Raw genomic sequence first — 24,597 nt, forward strand, 5'->3', positions numbered from 1 at the left:
TTGGCCTGCATTCCTCAGTGATGTAAAGAGAGGCCAGCATCTGTGAAATGCTGCCATGGACTTGCAGGGCTATGATTATTTTAAGTCTAGAAAATGCACTATGCACCTATGGTCTACTGTTGAAAACATGTACCTCCATTACTAAACAGACAGCAGCATCTCCACGTATGGTATTAGAATGAAATATTAAGAAAACATTTTGGAATAGATGTACTATTTTCTGACATTGGTGGATATACCAGTGGTCACTGTAGAGATGTGAAACTTGCTAGTTTGCTTCCTTATAAAACCAGAAGTAGTTATCTCATTAGGAGTCCTTATGGTGTCCCTATGTTCTCTGTGAATCTTGCTTCTCTTTTTAGACAAATGTTACCTTTCAGAGGGAACAGATAGGTGTTATGTTTTCCTTGAGAAATAGGTGTTCATCCTGTCTGACTGGACATCAGATCTTCTTTTCCCTGATTTATTCCTGTGTTGTAAATCTTATACTTTTTTTTTGTAATTGGCCTAAAATCTTCCTTAAATTATGTAGAGAACCTTACACTGACCTAGAAAGATACAAGATTGCCCAGTCAAATATAGTGCTACTGTTATTTGACAAACAGTAAAGTATGTGACAAATAATCACAATAATAATTTATACTGAAATTTTAAACATATAGCTAAAACTAAAAATGCCTTCTTTCTCTAGGCCATTTGTAACAATTTGAAGCACTTAAAATGATGGATGAAGCTTTTCCTTCATACTACTGGAGAAATAAATCATCTTTTTTTCTCTTTTTTCTAAGAAACAGGTCTTTTTTCTGTCTCTCTGAAACAGACATTTGAAATAATTTGAATCCACACATTTATTCATTTAAAACACACACCTAACATCTCTCATGTTTCCAGATGCTGTGTGAGGGTAGAGAGAACAAGGATTTGTCCTGGCCTCACTTCACATGCTTATAGGCCCCTGCTAAGTGGCGGGCAGTCTCCAGCACATTAAGGACACAGTGGTGAAAGACACTAGCCCAATCTGTAGAGAACTTTGAGAAGGAAACAGACAAACAGCTCCAACAAGGCAAAGGATAAGTCCAGGCTCCACATGCAGTGACGGCTTTCAGAAGGTTCTCTCACTTGGCCTCAGGCTCCCGGAAGGCCAGTTCTCTTCCACACAAAGAATGGAGGAGCCTGAATCATTGAGTGGGCAGCCAGTAAACTGATGCTCAGAGTCACGTGTCTTTTTAGGCTGTGACAGTCTCTCCATTGTGAAGACAACTGCACTATTTGGGATGAGCCAAGTTACAGTACAATTCAGCAGTTCCTGAGTTTAAACACATTCCTGTGAAAAGAAATAAAACAGCTGATAGATCTTTACTCGTGTGTACCTTTTTAAAAAGCAAGAATATAGGTATTGTGAGAGGAAAAAAATAGCTTTCTTTTTACACCTTATAGAGCTGAAATATATCTCAGCTTCTATTTCCCTGAGGGTGTTTCACAAACAATGGGTTTCACAGGCCCAGGAAGTATACTACAGAGCTGAAGCTCTGTGGTCAAAATGCCAACAAGGAGCCCATTCTTTCTTTCTTTCTTTTTTTTTCTTTGTTTTTAAGAATCACACTTATTCAGAAGGGTAATTTTTGAGAGCACACGCCCTGCCAGAGAAGGCTTTAAAAAGCCAAAGCCACAGTCTTTCACAGTCTCAGTGCTGCAAGATGATCCTATAAATACAAGATAAAATTAAAAGTGGTCTAGGTGTTGCTTTATGCCTATGGGTCTAGCGTGCACGGCCTGCATCTCATAAACTGGTGGAATGCTGTCTGTGCTAAATAGCGGGTTGAAAACGGTACAGTTTTATAAGTCTTTCCAGGGGATCGCTATCCTCCCAACAAACCTAGCATGCATGCTTTCTGTGATGTTGGTCCTCAACATATATTTTGAAGTTTTTAAAATGACAGTACATCTAAATAGTAATATGTATTCGATCTACTTCAGTATACTGAGAGGACAAATCAACGCTTTGCAGTAGAACATGTTAGTTTAGCTCCCTGAGGAAAATTTTATGACTCTGTTCAACACATCCCTTGACATCTCTATGAAGAAGGAAACTTCATCAAACCCTGTGATATAATTATGGAAGACACAATGATTTTGTCATGTGTTAAAACTCTTTTTTTTCTTCTTCTTTTTAAACAGTGCAAGAAAAGTGATGTAGGCACACATCTTACCAGACTTAATGTCTTAGATTCTGAAAAGCATTAAAACAAATCAGGAGAAAAACTCAATAGATTAGAACACTTAATCTTTGCCCTACCCTGTTTTATTCCTGCTTATCCTTAATCTTGGTGAATGGTTCTATGAGTACTGGATTCCTTCCTCTCACTCCTCACCCCAACTCCTTGATTCTACCTCCTTCATATCTCTAAATATTGTATCCTTATTATTTTTCCTCGTCTGAACTGCCATCACCTGATCCAAACGAACTTCCTATCTTGCGTGGATTCTTGCACTTGCCAACTAGCTAGGCCGCCTGCTTCCAGTTTGCTCAAATCCCACCCCTTTCCACCAGCCCATTCATCCTCCAGAACCCTAAATGCACATTTCATCATCATGTTCCCCCCTTTTTTAACACTGAGCACACCTCTCACCTGCTAATTTCTACGAAAAGGCTCCCACCACAAGGTCCTGCATAGCCTGGCCATTGGCTCCCTGCTTTCCTTGTTCACCCCATCTCCTCATTCCAAGCAGCATACAATACCACAGCAAACTCTGCAGCCCCCAAACACATGAGGCTGTCTACTTATCTTTAGTTTCTATTTCTGCTTCTACCTGAAGAAAAATTCTCCCTCTCCACCTCCTCATTCATCAGCTGGCTAACTCATATTAATGCCTCAAAATTCAGCTGCCAATAATTAAAATAATAATAATAATAACTTATGGTGACTGAGCACTTTCTATGTGCAGGTAAAGTAGTAACTTTATGGTCATCTTATTCATCCTTTAAGAGAAAACATTCACAATTAAGCAACAGATAAGAGATGAGAGAAGTACCAGGGGACAGCAGTAATATGGAAAGAAAAGGATGAAGATGCAAGAAAAAAGGTTGTGGTCCATAGTATTAAATTCTTCAACGATAAAGACAAAGATTTGCAATATGCAATTGGGTTTTGCAAAAAGAAGGGCATTGGCCAACTTGGAGAGAGTATTTCTTGAGTGCGTTGGAGAATGAGGCCGTGTTTCAATGAGCTTAAAATTAATGAGAGCTGAGAATATGAAAATAATGGATAGAGCATTTCAAGTGATTATTCAAGTGAAAGGAAGAAAGAAACTTTAAGATCAAATACCGGTGCTTGTGATAGGGGACAGAGTGGTAGTATTGTGGGAAAGATATGTTATGATGATTTTATGTAGAGAAGAAAGAGTGAGGAGAAAGAGACAGTTTTGTCACATAAAGTAGTAAAATTGGGTAGCACAATCTAAGCAATTAGAATTACATCATACAAGGAGAGGCATGATATGCTTATGAAGCCATATCACTCGGTGTCTAATTCTGGCTCTGTCTTATAAGGTATATGTTCTTGGGATAATTATCTAACCCTTCTCTGCTGCAGTTTCCTCATAACGTAACAGCCTGATGAGTTATTCCGGCTCAATACGCAAAGACCATGGCATTTTAGGAAAGAAAGAGTTTAATTGACACGAGGTCAGCCACACCATGTAGGAGATAGAGTTATTACTCAAATCAGTCTCACCAAAGGCTCATAGGCTAGGGGTTTTCCAAAGGTATTTTGAGGGAAACAGTGGGAGTGGCTATGCAATGGGTGCTTGCTGCTGATTGGTTGGGTCAGAGATGAACTCATAGGGAATTGAAGCTGTCCTCTTGAGCTGAGTTGGTTGTGGGTGGGGCCACAGGAGCCACCAGTTAGCAGCTCTAGGTGGAGCCATGCTGTTAGATACGCACAAAACCTGAAAGGATATCACAAAATGCCTATCTACAGTAGAAAAGTGATGTTATTTGCAGGAGTAACTGGGGAAGTTACACCTTAGCAGAATTCAGACTCCTCTCCTCCTGTAGGCTGGTGGTCTCTCATTAGCTTCATAAAGGCAATTGAGTTTTGGGGAAGGGCTGTTTTCATTTAAACTATAAACTAAATGTCTTCCAAAGTTAACCAGCCTAAACCCAGGCAGCTTGAAAGCTAAAGAAAAGGTTGGGGGTGGAGGGGGGTGGCGGGCTAGATCAGATCTCCCTCACTGCCATAATTTTCTCACTGATACAATTTTTTGGAAGATGGTTTCAATAATACTGTCTACCTCATAGGGTTGTTATACAGAATAAATAAGTTAATATATGTAAAGCACTTAGAATACCAATATGTTTAGCTATCATTATTATTACTGCCAAGACAACTGTGCAATGCTGTGTTTGTTTTTGGTTTTAACTTCTAGACTAAGAACTCTTTGAAAACAAGGGCTGTGTCTTTATCATATCCCCAGTATGGAGCACAGTGCCTGATCCATAATAGGAGTTCAAAAAACAGATAATAAATTGATGGTTAAATGTATGCAGGCAGGAGGGTTGGCCAGGACTACCTTTCTTGATATTCTTCCTATTACTTATTGTTTTTATAATATACAAAAAAATTAACCACAAAGAATAAAGCCTTATTTATTAAAAAAAACCCACATGTAGTATATTCACAGAATATCAAACATCTAAGAACAAAACATGTGCTTTGTAGCTTACTTGAGTTTTCCTAGGTACGTCTCTGAAAAGCAGTGGTTAGCCTTCCACCTAAAGGCTGCAGTGAGGCATTGTCATTGCCCTAGAAAGCTCTGGCTGCTGCAGTTTATATTCAGCTATTAGAATGAAAATGCTGAACAGCTCCTTAGTGACGTTACATGTATCTGAACACCAGTAGCCTTAAATTGGCATTTCCTCGTGTCAGCCATTTATTAAGCTGTCCAGTTCTATTACCCAGGCTCCTCTCTGAGCTACCTTTTACCCCCATCACTCACAGGCTCTGCCATGACCATCACTCATATCACCCTGACTCAGGGCTGCGCTCCTTTCACTCTAGAAAGTGGCCTTGCTTTATTTTTAAATTGTATTTTAAAAATATATTAGACAGGTTTTTATTCTCTATAAATGAAAATACACGTTTAAATGATTGAACAAGTTGTTCTCTTTAAAGCCAAAATGTTATCTGATATAAGAAGTCATATAAAAATCATAATGCATATGTTTACAGCTTCTTGGTTACTCCTTAAACACAAACCATCTTAAAGACAAGAATGGTTTTCTAACTCCTATTTTTCCTTGAGAGGAAGCACCTATTATCCTTCCAATAAAGACTGCAGGAAATAAGCATGAATCAATTGGATAAATGTTGAATGAGAGAAATAGCTGCCAACTAGTATCATATCAACAGGAAAAACACAAACGACCCAGAAGGGCAAGAAGAATAGCTTGGACCTGAAAGCTTAGAGATCTGACTTCACGTAGATCAAATTGGATATTGCAGACCAGAAATACAAGAACCAAAGAAGTTGATTTCCCCAGTGTCGGGCATTTCGTAAGTGACTGAGAGGGGAGTGGCACCCCTGGCTTGTAGAACAATGATTTTTTTTTTCCACAAACAACACGAGGAAGCAATGCAACAGCGTTGACTGCTGATATAGAGTAACACAAGGATAACTGAGGAAGAAGGATCTCACAATAAAGGAGCACATTCCTTCCAACTTGAAATGGAGTCGCTTTTGCTATTTACTCTGGAGTCCCTTCCTGTGCTGCCTGCAGGCGTGTTCAGGTGTCAGTTGTCAAGCAGCCTGTGGTCAAGATTATTTATTTTTTGAGTGTCAATCACATGCTTTTATTCCTGAGACCTCACACAGATTGTGTTTGACACCATATTGGTCGTCATCTTTCTTCATTCAGCTGTTGGAATTCCGAAATAAATCACCCTCATGTCACAGTCTCTGTTGATTTCAAAATCTTACTTATAAAATTTACTTTAGTTAGCAGGAATAAAATGTACATATGTGACTTCTGATTGGCGATTTTTGAAGCAGTGACAATTTTAAAGGTATGGAGAGTTTAAGCATAAAATGACATCTCATTTTATTTCCCTCTTCCTAGAATCTTTTAAGAAATTTATCCTCACGACTTAGGAATACTGATCTGTATAACATATTCTAATTTTCTCTTACGTAGAATATCATGTTCCTCCCTTTTTCTTTAATCAGATTCTCATTACACATCTTTTAAAGAAAATATTCTAAAAATCTAAACATCTAAAATGTTCACATGTCCAGACTCTTAACCATTTTCAGAAAAAGTACTATTTAATTTTTTTACAGTACAGATTTTGTATGTGAGTATCTTATGTTTGAATCCTGCTTATACCACATGCTAGTTGTGTGGTGTTGAGCAAGTTATTTAACCTCTCTGAGTCTTGACTTAATTTTGTTTGTAAACAGCAGATAAAAATAATCACCTTGTACAGCTGTTGCGAGCATTAAGACAATATAACAAGGTTTCTAGAGATCCTGGTGTCACTTGGGCAGAGGCAGTCAGTAAATGTAGCTATTATAATATTAATATTACATTAACTATGATGTTAAGTGGTGTGTTCTCACATACCTGATGAGATTTACATCCAAAATGATTACTTTTGAATAGAAACTTGGGAGGCAGTTGTCAGTCTTAGCTTATACCTCCACACTTGTTTTGATGACCTCCCATACACCAGACTGTATGTTTCTCATTGGAGTTTACAGATGAACAATAGGTGATTCCTGCCTTTGGGAAGCTTGAAGATGGATGTGTGGATAGATCACTGAAATAGGGCATAAAAATAATGGAACAAGTGTGAGAAGGCAAGACTTTCTTGATAGCAGTAACTGTTAAGTAAGTTATATGTAAGAATGGAAAGACACAAACTTTGCAGGACCTCAGGACTGTGAGATAATGATGTTTTTGAAAGTGCAGCAACTACTCAGTTCCCTAGACAGCATAATCATCCACAACACTGTGAAATGCTATAGACAGTTGGTAGAGTTGAACCTGTTAAAGAGTAAAAATGTTTTAGAGATCTTAACGAAGAGGAGAGACTTTCTACTCTCTAATATTTTTGCCTAATATTCTGAGATTATGTTTAAAGGAGACAAATTATACATGTTAATCTTTGTTTAGTAATAATATCTTTTATCACAAACTTATTACATGAGTACCAAGAAGGAGTCTTGTGATCTTCCTCACGGAAGCCACACCTCTCCCTTGAGGTCATTTAGTTTGATGCATCTTTCCATACATCCAATAACATGCACACATTTTTGTTTCATTTTAATTAGAGGAAATTATTGGTAAAGTGGCACAATATTCCAAAGGCAGGCTGTCTTACTTCCTTTTCAATTATTGGTTATTGATCTTGAATTTCTGGATCTCAGTTTTCTCATCTGTAAAATGAGGATGATAATAGTTTGTACCTCAAAGGTTGTTAGGAAGATTGAGTTAGTAGATAGATAAAGACAGAAATATATATAAAGTGCTTAGAACAGTTCAGGTACACTGAAAGTACTCAATAAATATTGGTTATTAATATTACATGATGATATACATATTATCTTACGAAGTACTTATTTCACATAAGAATACATAATGGCCAGGCACAAGGTCTCACCCTATAATCCCATTTCTTCATGAAGCCGAGGTAGGAGGATCACTTGAGGCCAGGAGTTTGAGACCAGCCTGGGCAATATAGAGAGACCCCAGCTATACAAAAATAAAAAGTAAAATTAGCCTGGTATGGTGTTGTGTACCTGTAATCCTACCTTCTTAGGAGGCTGAGGCAGGAGGATCACTTGAGCCCAAAGATTCCAGTTTACAGTGAGCTATGATCTTGCCACTACACTGCAGACTGGGCAACAGAGAGAGAGAGACCACGTCTCTTAATAATAATAGTAATAATAAATTAATTTAAAAAATAAAATTTTAAGAGACTATATTATGAAAAACTCTTCATGTCAATGCATATAAACCCAGCTTGTTTTTAATGGCTATATAGTATTCCACAGTCTGTCTATAACATATTTAACAATCCCCTATGGATGGGCATTTAGATTGGTTTCAGATTTTTTTCTAATCACATACGTGCTGTAGTACATATCCTTTTTCACACATGCAGGGTGTCATTTATTTGCCTAGTCTCTATCATTACATTCAGTTTTAGATGTAACAAAATACATAGTATGACAAGAAATTATCTGAGCCAAGCACTGCTATAAGCATGTTATATATATTCTCTCATTCAGTCCTTATAACAAATCCATGACACATATGCTGTCATAATCCCTAATTTTACAGATGAAGAACTGAGGCACACACATATTAGGTACCATGCCCAAAGCCATACTGCTAGAAAGTGATTCAGTAAGGGGTAGAACATAGGCAGTCTTAACAAAGCAAAGCCATTTAATTGAGAAAAGTCATCCATATTGGCATTCACTGTGCTATAGCCTATGATAGCTGGCTGTTGATAGTAAGAGTTTCTAACAGGTCTGTATCATATCCCTTAGTAGACAGCATCTGATGATATGGGCCTTCTCCAGAAATGAGGCCCTGTCAGCCTGTCATGGCAGAATAACCCTTTCCAAGATTCCTTTTAACATGATTTTGAAAGGAAATATATCAAACTTTTTCATTAACTATGGATAACTCAACTATTTATCATTATTTCTCATTTTTTGTCTTATACAAAAAGACAAACATTAATAGGAAAAAATACAAACATTATGGTACGTAAAATAGCATTGGGGGCCTACTATGCCATTTGTAGTATAGTACACCATGTGGTGTAGTACAGAAATGGAGGCCTCAGTGAAATGTATTTATTATATCCTCTTTTTTTTTAGATTTCACATTCAGTGTCTTGATTTTACCTATTAAGTGAGTATAGAGTCCATTCCTCTATGAATGATTTTTTTTTGGATTTGAATAAACAAACTATTTAGATGTGTCTGGAAACTGAAAGACACAAAAAGAATACACAGGTTTGGAGTGAAATTTATTTTACCCACATCACACAATTTGGCTATTTCCCATCAGTGATTTGCTCTCAAAAGTTGTTTCTCTGCAACTTTTGTCTTTAAAAATAGACATAATGTTGACTAAATACATTATTTTTACCAGTCTTCTTAAACAATTGTACTTATAACCTTATGTTTAATTACATATATTATCTCTGCACAAATCTAGGGGATGCCTTCATCTATATTCTCAGCCACAAAGTATAGTTGGGAATTTTAATCTACTCTAAAAGAAGACACATAGGTGTGAATAAAGTGTGTTAATACATATTTTTTCTTAGCCAGATAATTTTAAAGAAATGTATCATACAAGAGCACTGGGAAAGATAATAAATGAAAGTGAGGAAAATGACTGCATACCAGAGAAATCAGTTGGCAATGGCACAATGAATGACAACACAAATATCCTTCAAAATTAAAAAGCTGGCCAGTTGATCAAGCGCGATATCACCCAGTCATCCAGTCTGATACTGTCCTTCACATGTGATTGCATTGTCACTGTATTTCTGAAGCTCTTCTAGAATCTGACTTCTCAATCTTCCCACCTCCACTGCCCTAGCTCAAGATCTCACTGTTTCTCTGAATTGCACTTTCCCCTCAAGGGTTCCCACAGCTTCTAGTCTAACTCTGCTTCAGTCCATCCACCATGCTTGGTTTGCTTTTTTTGCAAACCAAGTTCTGATGATTTCACTTCCAGCTTAAAAATCAGTATTGACTCCCCTTTTTCTGTAGTTCTTAGCATGTATTGCAAGAACTTGCAAAACCTGGCTCTCACCTTAACTTCCTCCCTGGGCTTTCGCCCTTTTCTGTACTATAGCTACACAACTTCTCAACCTACTGCACACTCACCTCTTTCTTTTGCTTCACCTGAGATGCTTTTCCTCTTCAATGCTGTCAAGCCCTGTTCAGTCTACAAGGCCCAGCTCAGATTTTTTCTTCTCTGGGTTGCTGTCCTATGTCAGCTCTCCATCTCGGGAACCTCTGCACTACAGCAGCTGTCACCTGTTACAATCACTCTGCCCTCCCAGACTAGCAGCTGAAGGGTGATGACTGATTCTCAGACTGTAATATGTGTACATTCACCTGAAACAGTTTAAAATCCTTGACTCCGAGAAATGTTGGTTTTGTTGATTTAAGATCAGGCCCCAGGAATGTGTGTTTTAAAACCCCTCGGGGACTTGCAGTATAGATCTGTGACCACCTTTGGGAAACAGTTTTATATACAATAGTTTAGGAAACTGTAAATTGCACCCCACTGAGTCGAGAAATCAATTAGTAGGTCATGACCAGTTTTTCCTTCTTCTTCCTCATATATGGGGTATGCTATCATATGGAATAGAAAAAATATTTTAAGTTTTGAAACACTCTTCTAGAAGGCAGGGAACTCAGTAGCATTTGTGGAATAAAGAATACTCATGAAGCCTCTTCACATGCTACTGGATGTTGGAAAATTTTGATGACTATGATGCTTACATTTTATTTTACACTTGTGATGACTCTCAAAAAGGCAAGAGAAGATTCCAGAATGAAACTACGTTGATGGTAGAATCTCTGATATCATTATCTTTTTGAAGAAAGATTCACTATGTATTTTCAACTGAGATTTTGTGCAGGTTCAGTATTTAAATTGTCATCATTCTAGACATGTATTGATTTTTCTTTATTCTCCCTGAGAAAATTATAGTTGACAAGAAAAAGAAATGTTAAAACATGTCTTTAAAATGATATATATTTTTAAACTTTCCCTTTTTATATACATTTTAACTTCAATTTTTTTTTTTTTTTTGAGATGGAGTCTTGCTCTGTCGCCCAAGCAGGAGTTCAGTGGTGTGATTTTGGCTCACTGCAGCCTCCACCTCCCAGTTTCAAGCAATCCTCCTGCCTCAGCCTCCTGAGTAGCTGGGACTACAGGTGTGCACTCCATGCCAGACTGAATTTTTTTTTTTTTTTGTATTTTTAGTAGAAATGGGCTTTTGCCATGTTGGCCAGGCTGATCTCGAACTCCTGACCTCAGATAATCTGCCTGCCTTGGCCTACCAGAGTGCTGGGATTATAGCCGTGAGCTACTGCATCTGGTCCTGAACTTTAATTTTTCAACAATAATTTTGAAAATGCTTTTTAAAGACTAGATATGAGCTCATTTTTCAGAATGTATGTTTATGTAAAGTATTTATTGAAAGAAAAGTGGGTAGGCCAGGTACAGTGGTTCATACCTGTAATCCTACCTGTCTTGGAGGCCAAGGCAGGTGGATCACTTGAGGTCAGGAGTTCGAGACCAGCCTGGCCAACATGGTGAAACCCCGTCTCTACTAAAAATACAAAAATTAGCTGGAAATTGCTTGAACCTGGGAGGCAGAGGTTGCAGTGAGCCAAGATCTCACCACGGCACTCCATCCTGAGCGACAGAGCAAGACTCTGTCTCAAAAAATGAAAAATAAAAAGAAAAGTGAGGAAAGGCCATGCCTAAATTATTTAAAACTAATTTTTTAATGATATTATTACAGGGAGAAGTTCATCAACATTTTTTTCTTCTTCGTTTTTCTTAGTTGCAAAAGGAATTGATGCTACTTGAAAAAGTTAAATGGGTAGCAAATGAATGTATGCAAGAAATGTATAGCAAAGGAAGTGAAATTTCCTCACAATCTCAGCTCTAGGAAGTAACCAGTTAGTGGTTTAACATACATTCTTTCTTATTTTCTATGCATCAAAAAATAAACTATGTAGTTTATTTTTAATAAGATATAATAATTTTATACATACCATTCTCTATCTACCATGTTAAAAAATTTCATTGCAGAAAAACACACAAACAATATAAGATAAAATGTGCTCTATGCAAAATTAAGCAATATTACTATTTTTCATAGTTGCTTTAGGTGTTTTAAAGATATGAAGCAGTACGTATTAAAATGTTAAGTCTCAGCAGGGTGCAGTGGCTCATGCTTGTCATCTAAGCACTTTGGGAAGCTGAGGCAGACAGATCGCTTGAGTCCAGGAGTTCAAGACCAGCCTGAGAAACACGGCAAAACCCCGTCTCTACATTAGAAATTAGCTGGGTGTGGTCATGCACGCTTGTAGTCCCAGCTACTCAGGAGGCTGAGACAGGAGATTTGCTTAAGCCCAGGAGGTGGAGGTTGCAGTGAACTGAGATTGAGCCACTACACTTCACCGTGGGTTACAGAATGAGACCGTGTCTCGAAAAAAAAGAAAAAAAAAGTTAAGTCTCTATTAGTGTCTTTTAACTGCCATTGTCCCCAAGAGCAGCATGTCATAAATTAAATAAGTATATATACTTTTTATAGTCCTATCTTTTTCCCATTTTTCTGCAGTTTTGTTTGATAACTGTCTTTTATAACTGGCATTTGGTTTTGTTTTTTAACCCAACCTAAAAACTTTTTAAACTATATTTTTTAATAATAAAGCTAACAACTTTTAAATAATAAACAATTTATTTACATTTGTTCTTAGTATTGATACATTTGGGCTTTTCATTTCATTTTCTGCATATTAACTTTGTTTCTCCTCCTTCCCAGCTTCTTGTAATATTGGGAAACTTCTCCCTATTCTTAGTTATTTTTTATTCTCTGCTAGTTTCTGCCCTTTTGGTGGCAACCCTTATCATTTTAAGAGTTACCTAACCATCTGAGTAACCAAGTTTGTTCTCTTGACTAAGACAGGGACATTAAAATAGTTCCTCTACTCACTGAACCCCATTTATAACCTCCTTACTGTTGTCTCAATTTTTAGGTTCAACATTGAATGGAAAAAATAATTCAATGAGTTTACTAGCATATTTTATTGATTTCTTTGCTCAACAGAATTTCTTACATCCAGAGTCCTTTGGATTTATTTATTTATTTCAGTGTCCATCTATAGGTGGATGAAACTTCTTCATCTTCAAAGCCTGAAAAACCTATATTTCTCTCTCACTCTTGAATTTTGTTTTAGTTTGGTTTCCTGTGATCCCCCTCAAGAGTTGATTCATTGCCTGTCTCCAGAACTAGAGACCAGTAGGACCACACTCCTTTGGCTTCACCTACCACTATGATGTTCTGCTTCATTTTTAGTCCATAGAGATGTTTATTTTGTTTTGAGCACAGTCCTCTTTTTGCTTATCGAGTATATTAACAGGAGAGGAAAAAATTTCAAAGCTACCAAAAAGAAATGGCAAATTACCCCTTTTTAAAAATTATACTTTAAGTTCTGGGATACATGTGCAGAACGTGCTAGTTTGTTACACAGGTATACATGTGCTGTGGTGGTTTGCTGCACCCACCAACCCGTCATCTACATTAGGTATTTCTCCTAATGCTATCCCTCCCCTTGATCCCCACCCCCCAATAGGCCCCAGTGTGTGATGTTCCCCTCCCTGTGCCCATGTGTTCTCATTGTTCAACTCCTACTTATGAGTGAGAACATGCAGTGTTTAGTTTTCTGTTCCTGTGTTAGTTTGCTGAGAATGATGATTTCCAGCTTCATCCATGTCCCTGCAAAGGACATGAATTCATCCTTTTTATGGCTGCATAGTATTCCATGGTGTATATGTGCCACATTTTCTTTATCCAGTCTAACATTGATGGGCATTTATAGTAGAATGATTTATAATCTTTGGCTATATACCCAATAATGGGATTGCTGGGTCAAATGGTATTTCTGGTTCTAGATCCCTGAGGAATTGCCACACTGGCTTCCACAATGGTTGAACTAATTTACACTTCCACCAACAGTGTAAAAGCATTCCTATTTCTCCACATCCTCTCCAGCATCTGTGGTTTCCTGACTTTTTAATGATCGCCATTCTAACTGGCATGAAATGGTGTTCATTGTGGTTCTGATTTGCTTTTCTCTACTGACCAGTGATAATGAGCTTTTTTCATATGTTTGTTGGCCTCATAAATGTCTTCTTTTGAAAAGCATCTGTTCATATCCTTTGCCCACTTTTTCATGAGGTTGTTTGTTTTTTCTTGTAAATTTGTTTAAGTTCCTCGTAGATTCTGGACACTAGCCCTTTATCAGATGAATAGATTGCAAAGATTTTCTCCCATTCTGTAGGTTGCCTGTTCACTCTGATAATAGTTTCTTTTGCTGTGCAGAAGCTCTTTAGTTTAATTAGATCTCATTTGTCAACTTTGGCTTTTGTTGCCATTGCTTTTGGTGTTTTAGTCATGAAGTCTTTGCCCATGCCTATGTCCTGAGTGGTACTGACTAGGTTTTCTTCTAGGGTTTTTATGGCGTTAGGTCTTACATTTAAATCTTTAATCCATTTCAGTTAATTTTTGTATGAGCTGTAAGGAAGGAGTCTGGTTTCAGTTTACTGCGTATGGCTAGCCAGTTTTCCCAACACCATTTATTAAACAGGGAATCATTTCCCTATTTCTTATTTTTGTCAGACAGTTGTAGATGTATGGCGTTACTTCTGAGGCCTCTGTTCTGTTCCACTGGTCTATATATCTGTTTTGGTACCAGCGTCATGCTGTTTTTGTTGCTGTAGGCTTGTAGTATAATTTAAAGTCAGATAGTGTGATGCCTCAGCTTTGTTCTTTTTGCTTAGGATTGTCTTGGCTATACGGGCTTTTTTGGTTCCATATTAAATTTAAAGTAGTTTTTTCTAATTCTGTGAACAAAGTCAATGGTAGCTTGATGGAATAGCATTGAATCTATAAATTACTTTGGGCAGTATGCCCATTTTCATGATACTGATTCTTCCTATCCATGAGCATGGAATGTTTTTCCATTTGTTTGTGTCCTCTCTTATTTCCTTGAGCAGTGGTTTGTAGTTCTCCTTGAAGAGGTCCTTCACATCCCTTGTAAGTTGTATTCCTGGGTATTTTATTCTCTTTGTAGCAGTTGTGAATGGGAGTTTGCTCATGATTTGGCTCTCTGTTTATCTATTATTGGTGTATAGGAATGCTTGTGATTTTTGCACATTCTCAGTATCCTGAGACTTTGCTGAAGTTGCTTATCAGCATTAGGAGATTTTGGGCTGAGACGATGGGGTTTTCTAAATATACAATCATGTTATCTGCAAAAAGAGATAATTTGACTTCCTCTCTTCCTATATGAATACCTTTATTTCTTTCCCTTGCCTGATTGTCCTGGCCAGAAATTCCAATACTATGTTGTATAGGAGTGGTGAGAAAGGGCATCCTTGTCTTGTGCCGGTTTTCAAAGGGAATGCTTCCAGCTTTTGCCCATTTGTATGATATTGGCTGTGGGTTTGTCATAAATAGCTCTTATTATTTTGAGATATGTTCCATCAATACCTAGTTTATTGAGTGTTTTTAGCATGAAGGAGTGTTGAATTTTATCAAAGGTCTTTTCTGCATCTATTGAGATAGTTATGTGGTTTTCGTCATTGGTTCTGTTTATGTGATGGATTACATTTATTGATTTGCATATGTTGAACCAGCCTTGCATCCCAGGGAAGAGGCCGACTTGATCATAGTAGGTAAGCTTTTTAATGTGCTGCTGGATTCGGTTTGCCAGTATTTTTTATTGAGGATTTTCACATGGATGTTCATCAGGGATAGTGGCCTGGAATTTTCTTTTTTTGTTGTGTCTCTGGCAGGTTTTGGTATCAGGATGATGCTGGCCTTATGAAATGAGTTAAGGAGGAGTCCCTCCTTTTCTGTTGTTTGGAATAGTTTCAGAAGGAATGGTACCAGCTCCTCTTTGTACCTCTGGTAGAATTCGGCTGTGAATCCATCTGGCCCTGGGCTTCTTTTGGTTTGTAGGCTATTAATTACTGTGCCAATTTCAGAACTTGTTATTGATCTGTTCAGGGGTTTGACTTCTTCCTGATTTAGTCTTGGAAGGGTGTATGTGTCCAGGAATTTATCAATTTCTCCTAGATTTTCTAGTTTATTTATGTAGAGGTGTTTATAGTATTTTCTGATGGTAGTTTGTATTTCTGTGGGATCAATGGTGATCTCCCCTTTATCATTCTTTATTGTGTCTATTTGATTCTTCTCTCTTTTCTTCTTTATTAGTCTGGCTAGTGGTGTATCTATTTTGTTAATATTTTCCAAAAGACCAGCTCCTGGATACATTGATTTTTTAAAGGGTTTTTTGCGTCTCTACTTCAGTTCTGCTCTGATCTTAGTTATTTCTTGTCTTCTGCTAGCTTTTGAAATTGTTTTCTCTTGCTTCTTTAGTTCTTTTAATTGTGATGTTAGGGTGTTGATTTTAGACCTTTCCTGCTTTCTTCTGTGAGCATTATTGCTATAAATTTCCCTCTAAACACTGCTTTATCTGTGTCCCATAGATTCTGGTACATTGTATCTTTGTTCTCACTGGTTTCAAATAACTTACTTCTTCCTGCCTTAATTTCGTTATTTACTCAGTAGTCATACAAGAGCAGGTTGTTCAGTTTCCACGTAGTTGTGCAGTTTTGAGTGGGTTTCTTAATCCTGAGTTCTAATTTGATTGCACTGTGGTCTGAGAGAGTGTTTGTATGATTTCCATTCTTCTGCATTTGCTGAGGAGTATTTTACTTCCAATTATGTGGTTGATTTTACAATACATGCTATGTGGTGCTGAGAAGAATGTATATTCTTTTGATTTGAGGTGGAGAGTTCTGTAGATGTTTATTAGGCCTGCTTGGTCCATAGCTGAGTTCAAGTCCTGAATATCCTTGTTAATTTTCTGTCTTGTTGATCTGTCTAATATTGACAATGGGTGTTAAAGTCTCCCACTGTTATTGTGTGGGAGTCTAAGTCTCTTTGTAGGTCTCTGAGAACTTGCTTTATGAATCTGAGTGCTCCTGTATTGAGTGCATATATATTTAGGATAGTTAGCTCTTTTTATTGCATTGATCCCTTTACCATTATGTAATGCCCTTCTTTGTCTTTTTTGATCTTTGTTGGTTTAAAATCTGTTTTAAGAGACTAGGATTGCAACCCCTGGTTTTTGTTTTTTTTTGTTTTTTTTTGTTTTTTTTTTTGCTTTCCATTTGCTTGGTAAATATTCGTCTCTCCCTTTATTTTGAGCCTATGTGTGTCTCTGCACGTGAGATGGGTCTTCTGAATACAGCACACCGATGGGTCTTGACTCTTTATCCAATTTGCCAGTCTGTGCATTTTATCTGGGGAATTTAGCCCATTTACATTTAAGATTAATATTGTTATGTGTGAATTTTATCCTGTCATGATGCTAGCTGGTTATTTTGCCTATTAGTTGATGCAGTTTCTTCATAGTGTCAATGGTCTTTACATTTTGGTTTGTTTTTGCAGTGGCTGGTACTGGTTTTTCCTTTCCATATTGAGTGCTTCCTTCAGGAGCTCCAGTAAGGCAGGCCTGGTCATGACAAAATGCTTCAGCATTTTATTGTCTGTAAAAGATTTTATTTCTCCTTCACTTATGAAGCTTAGTTTGGCTGGATATGAAATTCTGGGTTGAAAATTCCTTTCTTTAAGAATGTTGAATATTGGCCCCCACTCTCTTCTGGCTTGTAGCATTTCTGCCGAGAGATCCACTGTTAGTCTGATGGGCTTCCCTTTGTGGGTAACCCGATGTTTCTCTCTGGCTGCCCGCAACATTTTTTCCTTCATTTCAACCTTGGTGAATCTGAAGATTATATGTCTTGGGGTTGCTCTTTTCAAGGAGTATCTTTGTGGTGTTCTCTGTATTTCCTGAATTTGAATGTTGGCCTGTCTTGCTAGGTTGGGGAAGTTCTCCTGGATAATATCCTAAAGTGTGTTTTCCAATTTGGTTCTATTCTCCCCATCACTTTCAGGTACACCAATCAAACTTAGGTTTGGTCTTTTCACATAGACCCATATTTCTTGGAGGCTTTGTTCATTCCTTTTCATTATGTTTTCTCTAATCTTGTCTTCACGCTTTATTTCATTAAGTTGATCTTCAATCTCTGATATCCTTTTTTCCACTTGATCGATTCAGCTATTGATACTTGCGTATGCTTCACGAAGTTCTCGTGCTGTGTTTTTCAGCTCCATCAGGTCATTTATGTTCTCTAAACTGGTTATTCTAGTTAGCAATTCCTCAAACCTTCTTTCAAGGTTCTCAGCTTCCTTGCATTGGGTTAGAACATGCTCGTTTAGCTCGGAGGAGTTTGTTATTACCCACCTTCTGAAGCCTACTTCTTCAATTCGTCAAACTCATTCTACACCCAGTTTTGTTCCCTTGTTGGCGAGGAGTTGTGATCCTTTGGAGGAGAAGAGGCATTCTGGTTTTTGGAATTTTCAGCCTTTTTGTGCTGATTTTTCCTCATCTTCTTGGATTTATCTACCTTTGGTCTTTGCCATTGGTAATCTTAGGATGGAGTTTTTGTGTGGTCGTCCTTTGTGTTGATGTTGATGCTATTCCTTTCTGTTTGTTAGTTTTCCTTCTAACAGTCAGGTCCCTCTTCTGCAGTTCTGATGCAGTTTGCTGTGGTTCCACTCCAGACCCCGTTTGCCTGGGTATCACCAGCAGAGGCTGCAGAACAGCGAAGATTGCTGCCTGCTCCTTCCTCTGGAAGCTTCATCCCAGAGGGGCACCCGCCAGATGCCAGCCAGAGCTCTCCAGTATGAGGTGTCTGTCAACCCCTTCTAGGAGGTATCTCCCCATCAGGAGGCATGGGGGTCAAGGACCCACTTGAGGAGGCAGTCTGTCCCTTAGCAGAGCTCGTGCACTGTGCTGGGAGATCTTCTGCTCTCTTCAGAGCTGGCAGGCAGGAACATTTAAGTCTGCTGAAGCTGTGCCCACAGCCGCCCCTTCCCCAAGGTGCTCTGTCCCAGGGAGATGGGAGTTTTAGCCCCTGACTGGGGCTGCAGCCTTTCTTTCAGAGATGTCTTGCCCGGAGAGGAGGAATCTAGAGAGGCAGTCTGGCTACCGTGGCTTTGCGGTGCTGTGACGGGCTCCACCCAGTTTGAGCTTCCTGGAGGCTTTTTTTACGCTGTGAGGGGAAAACCACCTACTCAAGCCTCAATAATGGTGGACACCCCTTCCCACACCAAGCTCAAGTGTCCCAGGTTGACTTCAGACTGCTGTGCTGGCAGCAAGAATTTCAAGCCACTGGATGTTAGCCTGCTGGGCTCCATGGGGGTGGGATCCACTGAGCTAAACCACTTCGCTCCCTGGCTTCAGCCCCCTTTTCAGGGGAGTGAATGGTTCTGTCTTGCTGGTATTCCAGGCACCACTGAGGTATGAAAAAAACTCCTGCAGCTAGCTGAGTGTCTGTCCAAATGGCCACCCAACTTTGTGCTTGAAACTCAGGGCCCTGGTGGTATAGGCACCTGAAGGAATCTCCTGGTCTGTGGGTTGTGAAGACCATGGGAAAAGTGTAGTATTTGGGCCAGAGTGCACAGTTCCTCACGGCACAGTCCCTCATGGCTTCCCTTGGCCAGGGGAGGGAGTTCCCCAACCCCTTGCACTTACCAGGTGAGGCAACGCCCCACCCTGCTTCTGCTTGCCCTCCATGGGCTGCACCCACTGTCTGACCAGTCCTAATAAGATGAACCGGGTATCTCAGTTGGAAATGCAGAAATCGCCTGCCTTCTGCGTTGGCCTTGTTGGGTGCTGCAGACCAGAGCTGTTCCTATTCAGCCACCTTGCCGGGATTTCTCCTTTTTTTTTTTTTTTTTTAATGCAGAGTCTGGCTCTGTCACCCAGGCTGGAGTGCAATGGTGCAGTATTGGCCCACTGCAACCCAAATGACCTTTAATTTTTAATCTATCACTGCTGCTGATGAAGCCAAGTAGAGAGTGTAAGATATAGAATCACAGAGCATCAATATCTCAAATATTTTTTAACCTGGGGGATAAAACTAAAATATATGTATATATATGTGTGTATGTATATATATACACACACATATGTATACATGTGTGTATATATACATGCATATATATACACACACACACACGCATATATATATATACACACACACACACATACATGTATGCTTTATAGTCTGGTAGTCCATTTTGTGAAAGAACTGAATTTAATCCCTTTCTGATGGATTTTGGGCTTGTTTCCAATTGCACCCTAATACAAATGAATGAAATACAATGAACAATCCTTTGTATGCATCTTTGAACACTTAGGTTAGCATTTCTATATGACAGGTCCCCATATATTGAATCGCTAGGTAAAAATTTTGTCCATAAAAAATCTTGTGAAAAACTTTTATGACTCTTTTCCTGCCTTAATAGTAGTCAAGGGCACAGGCTTTATCTAGATATGCATCCTAGTTCCGCTATTTCCCTGATGTACAGCACAACTTTGGGGAAATCTCTTAATCTCCCTAATCCTTAATTTCCTTATCTGCGAAAACGGGATTAATATAGTACACACCTCAGTGGGTGGTTGTGAGGATGAAATAAGGTACTGAATTTGAAACAACTACTGTGGTATCTAGCAATTAAGTTACTAGTGTTAAAGACGCTGAAATGAGCTAAAACAATAAGCGGATTGCTGACTCCAGGGTAGTTGCCTGTCAAGATTTTTAAAAACAGTGCTGTGCCTGTGTGGAGGCAAGGGGCATGTGCAGGTCTCTGTATCTTCTGCTCAGTTTTGCCGTGAACCTAAAACTGCTCTAAAAACTAAAACCTCTTAACAAACAAACACAGGTGCCTGGAAGTGCCTGTTCGAGATTCTGATTTGGAAAGTTGGAGATGAGGCCCTAGAGTCTGTATTTTTAAATTGTCTAAGATAATTCTAGTATACTTCCTATTTGGGAACCAGTGAAGGCAAAGTATTTCAAAAGAAAAGAAAAAAAAAGCCTCTTCTCTTTGAGTTCATTTTGATTCACTTTTCCTTCCTCGTGAATTTCTTGCCGATTCAAAGGGCAGCCTTACAAAGTCGTTTTACTGCAAAGAAAATCACTGGCTCCTCCTTCTGAGGCTTCTTAACTGCCACTGCCTGATGCTAAGAGTGTCCTCTTCTGACTCACCCACCACAAAGACAGACATATTTATTCATTTGCTGTAGCAAATAAATAATTCTACTTTGATGTTAATTCATTCTACAAATATTGATTGCACACCTACTGCATTGATTAAGCTAAGTGTTAAGGAAGTACCAGTGAATAGAGGAAGCTTGATTCCTCCCCTTAGAGAGCTCAGAGACAATGGGGGACATAACAGTGATGGTAGAAGTTGAGCAAGGGCTTTGTTTGGTAGGGGAAAGCAGGGTGCTCCCCACAGAAGTGACTTCTCAACAGAAGCCTGGAAGATGAGCAGAGCAGAAGGTATCCGGACGAGGAAGAAGGAGCATTCAAAGCAGCAGAGCCATAGAGCAAAGGCTGGGAGGGGCACATTTAAGACATTCAAGATACTGGATTGTTTAGGAGAAAAGGGGCTAATATGAGGTTGAAAAGGCAAACCAAGACCAAATGTTTCAGTGGCTCGTAAACCATGTTAAGTAGCTTGTGAATAATCCCAAGAACAGTAAGCAAAGTTGAGAGGCTTTCAGCAAAGGGAGTACTGTGATGAGATTTGCTTTGAGGGATGACCACTTTCCTTAAGAGCCTGGTTAAGTGGTTGCTGGGAAAACTCAAATGGAAGGTGTTACTGCCTACAGCTAGATTAGTGGCAGTGAGACAGAGAGAAACCTGGGGAAGGGGAGTGGAGGTGACCCTGTGGATTCCGTTATGGAGAAGTTCACCTTGAGGTGCCCATGGGACGTGGATTGATAGGCAATACAGCTCAGAAGAAAGATCTCATTTGGAAACAATTCCTTTGTACTATTTTCAGCACCGGACAAAAAAGGCAGCATTAAAGCTTTTACTTCATTCAGTTCTAAGCAAACACATTGGTTAGATCTACAAAGCTTACTTGAATGATGGTCTATGTGCACTTGAGTAAATAAGATTTGGCTCCAGATAGCAATTACTACTGGCACCTCTTCCTTTCATCTCAGGAGACACAATGTAATTGTAAACATCCATCTAGACACTGGGAAAATTTTCCCTCTGGGAAAGAACTTAAATTGTTTCTCTTTGTCTTTGTTGCAGGTATCTGTGCTGTATTGCTCACCTGTCCACCTCTTCTATGTTTGTAGGAAATAAATGTGATCCTATCTGTGCTGTAGGTAGTGAAAGTATCCCCAACCTTGAGAAGCGCATTTATGTTTAATGAGCTAAAATAGACTTTTCTGTAGTCAATGCCTTGATCTATGTCCTTTATTTAAAAGTATAAAGACATCAAGGGATAGAGTGTAGAGTTTGGCTTCCCTTAGAATTTCACACTCACTAGGCCAATTCAAAACCTCCCTTGCACTGCTCACAATCTGGATAAACTTATCTTTCCTCTGCATTCTGGAGTGTCATCTGAGGGTGGTGGAGTGATGAGCAAGGACTGTTTTATGGTCTTAGGTGGGTGTAGGCTATGAGATGTGTGGCTTTATTTGATCATCCTCTTATTCTAAGTAATAATATCCTCCACTGATTGTTTTATCCATTAAGTCTGTGAACTTAAACATGGCACAAGGCACAGTGTGTATTTAGGAGCTGAATTAAAGAATTGAATAGGCTTCTAGTTTACTTTAAATTGTACTGGGGTAGGGGTATTTCCATAACTGATCTACAAAGATCTTCAGTTTACTTATTTTCTTAAAAGAAACCAAACTTCTAGGCCAAAAAAAAAAAAAGTTTACCAAAGAAAGAGGTGAGTTGAAAGTCTTAACTCATGAATAATAATTTTTGAGGGACAAGCAATTATTCTGGATTTTGCATAGATACCTTTCAAAGGCATGACAGTCACATCTATTTATTATTTTATTCCTTCCTCTTGCTTTAGTACTCATTAAAATGTTCCAGGAACATCTTGCTATTTTTCCTAAGTGACATCTATAACTCAACTTGCTGCTTGATGTGTCTTTAACTCATTCATATTACATAAGGTTTTCTCCCAGTGGTAATGATTATAAACAATATTCAAATTTTAGATATTTTGAAAAGATGCTGAGAAATTGAAATAAACATAATCATTACTTCTTTTTAGTTCTCACTCATCTAACACTGAAAAAATATGCTGATGTTTAACCATTTTTTTAATTCATGGCACAAGAAACTAGGTAGTTAGCAGAGTTTTTTTTTTTCTTATGGAAACTACTGAATGTGTTTTAATCTCATAATAATCACATCCAACTTTAACTTCAGTAATTGTAATTGATTATTTGACCAGTTTTTCAATCATTATGAGTGGAGCACGAAGAGGGAGAAAAATCATATACATAAATCTACTCATAATCAAAAGCTTTAAGGAAGTAGTTAGTTAACTTTTCTAACTCCTCTTATTAGCACTGTATTAAAGTTGAAGGATTTAGGGTTAAAATCCCATTTCCATTCTCCCTCCTTCTTTCTACAGGAGATAACAATATATTATGCAATAGGCAACGTAATAATGTTGTTTGCATCGTTCATATCCCTTTTATTTTTATAACATTGTCACATGTGCCATGACACCCCCGCCTCTTTCTTTCTCTCTCTCTGTCTTGCTTACATACACACTTGCACAGATACACACACACATGCATATAAAACACATGTGTCTGTACATATATGGTAACTCATTCGTCTTCATTTCAAATGACAACTTAGATAGAAGTTTTTAGAGTACTACACACATAAGACTTCCATATTTTTTCTTATAAAAACTACACATTAAGCTATAAAGTAAAACTACATGTTTTGGAGTTGACAGAATGAATCTGAAACATGCAACACACCATTTGGTCCCCGATGTGTAGCTTATTTGGTGTTTAGCAGTTGTATATTCACTCACTTGATTTTATTATGTTCCTTTTTTGTTATGTGTCTGTGAGGAGTTGGGAGATAGGAAGATGGGGAGGTATCATTGTTAAATAAAAGGTCCTCCCTTAACTGCATTTCACAGCTCTCTCTCATAACTCAGAAACCTAATTTGGGTGATGATGTGGTTTGCCAGGAATGTGAAGAGACTTACAGAGATCACTTGTTGGATGCAGGTGATCAAGCCTCTGTGATAGTTATGGAAGCCTTTTAAAAGACTTACAGATGTGCCCGGTTTGGCCATCTGGTCAGAAGATACATTTTCAGAGCTCTCTGTCTTCACCTTTGTGCCCTACCTCAGTGTGGGAAATGTCAGGAATGTATTGGCTTGTAGTTGAGGTTGGCTTTGACTGAGGTTAACAGATAACACCTTCATCTATACACATTACACTCATGTGCCCTAGCACCATCCAAGTCAAAAGGATAAGAAGGAAGCTAACTATGTTATAGGGACATTTATCACCCCCTGAACCAAAATACGTGAACAAAATTTCTAAGGTTGGTTTTCTACTATTCAAGAATTTGAAGGGGCTGTATGATTTTTATCATGCCCACCGTGTGAAGAAACAAAGAAAACAAACTTTTCCAGTTTAAATAAAGGTAATTTATTTGGGGCAAGAAAATAAAGAAATCATACTCAACTTGAACAATGCACAAAATGAATTTTCTTTGGCTTTCCAAGTGGCTTTGTGAGCCATTGTTGTAGAGTTTTGCTTAGTTTAGTATGTGTGGGAATTCAATTAGTTGCTCTGAAACATGGTATCATGTTTTTAGTGGCC

The 24,597-nt window shown here is 38.4% G+C and overlaps 1 protein-coding gene and 1 long non-coding RNA gene across 2 annotated transcripts in view; one reads left to right on the forward strand and one right to left on the reverse strand.

Annotated features, from left to right (window-relative positions):
• The window catches only part of FREM2 (FRAS1 related extracellular matrix 2), a 191,809-nt gene that overhangs the window by 131,176 nt on the left and 36,036 nt on the right, over positions 1 to 24,597 (forward strand). The window lies entirely within an intron of this gene.
• LOC129526359 (uncharacterized) lies at positions 906 to 7,021 on the reverse strand. The gene is made up of 3 exons (XR_008671034.2): positions 6,933 to 7,021; positions 6,623 to 6,818; positions 906 to 1,324 (listed from the first exon to the last, which is right to left on the reverse strand). It is a non-coding gene; the product is annotated as an uncharacterized lncRNA (long non-coding RNA).

Source organism: Gorilla gorilla, chromosome 14, assembly GCF_029281585.2.
Source record: "Gorilla gorilla gorilla isolate KB3781 chromosome 14, NHGRI_mGorGor1-v2.1_pri, whole genome shotgun sequence".
NCBI lineage: Eukaryota > Metazoa > Chordata > Mammalia > Primates > Hominidae > Gorilla > Gorilla gorilla.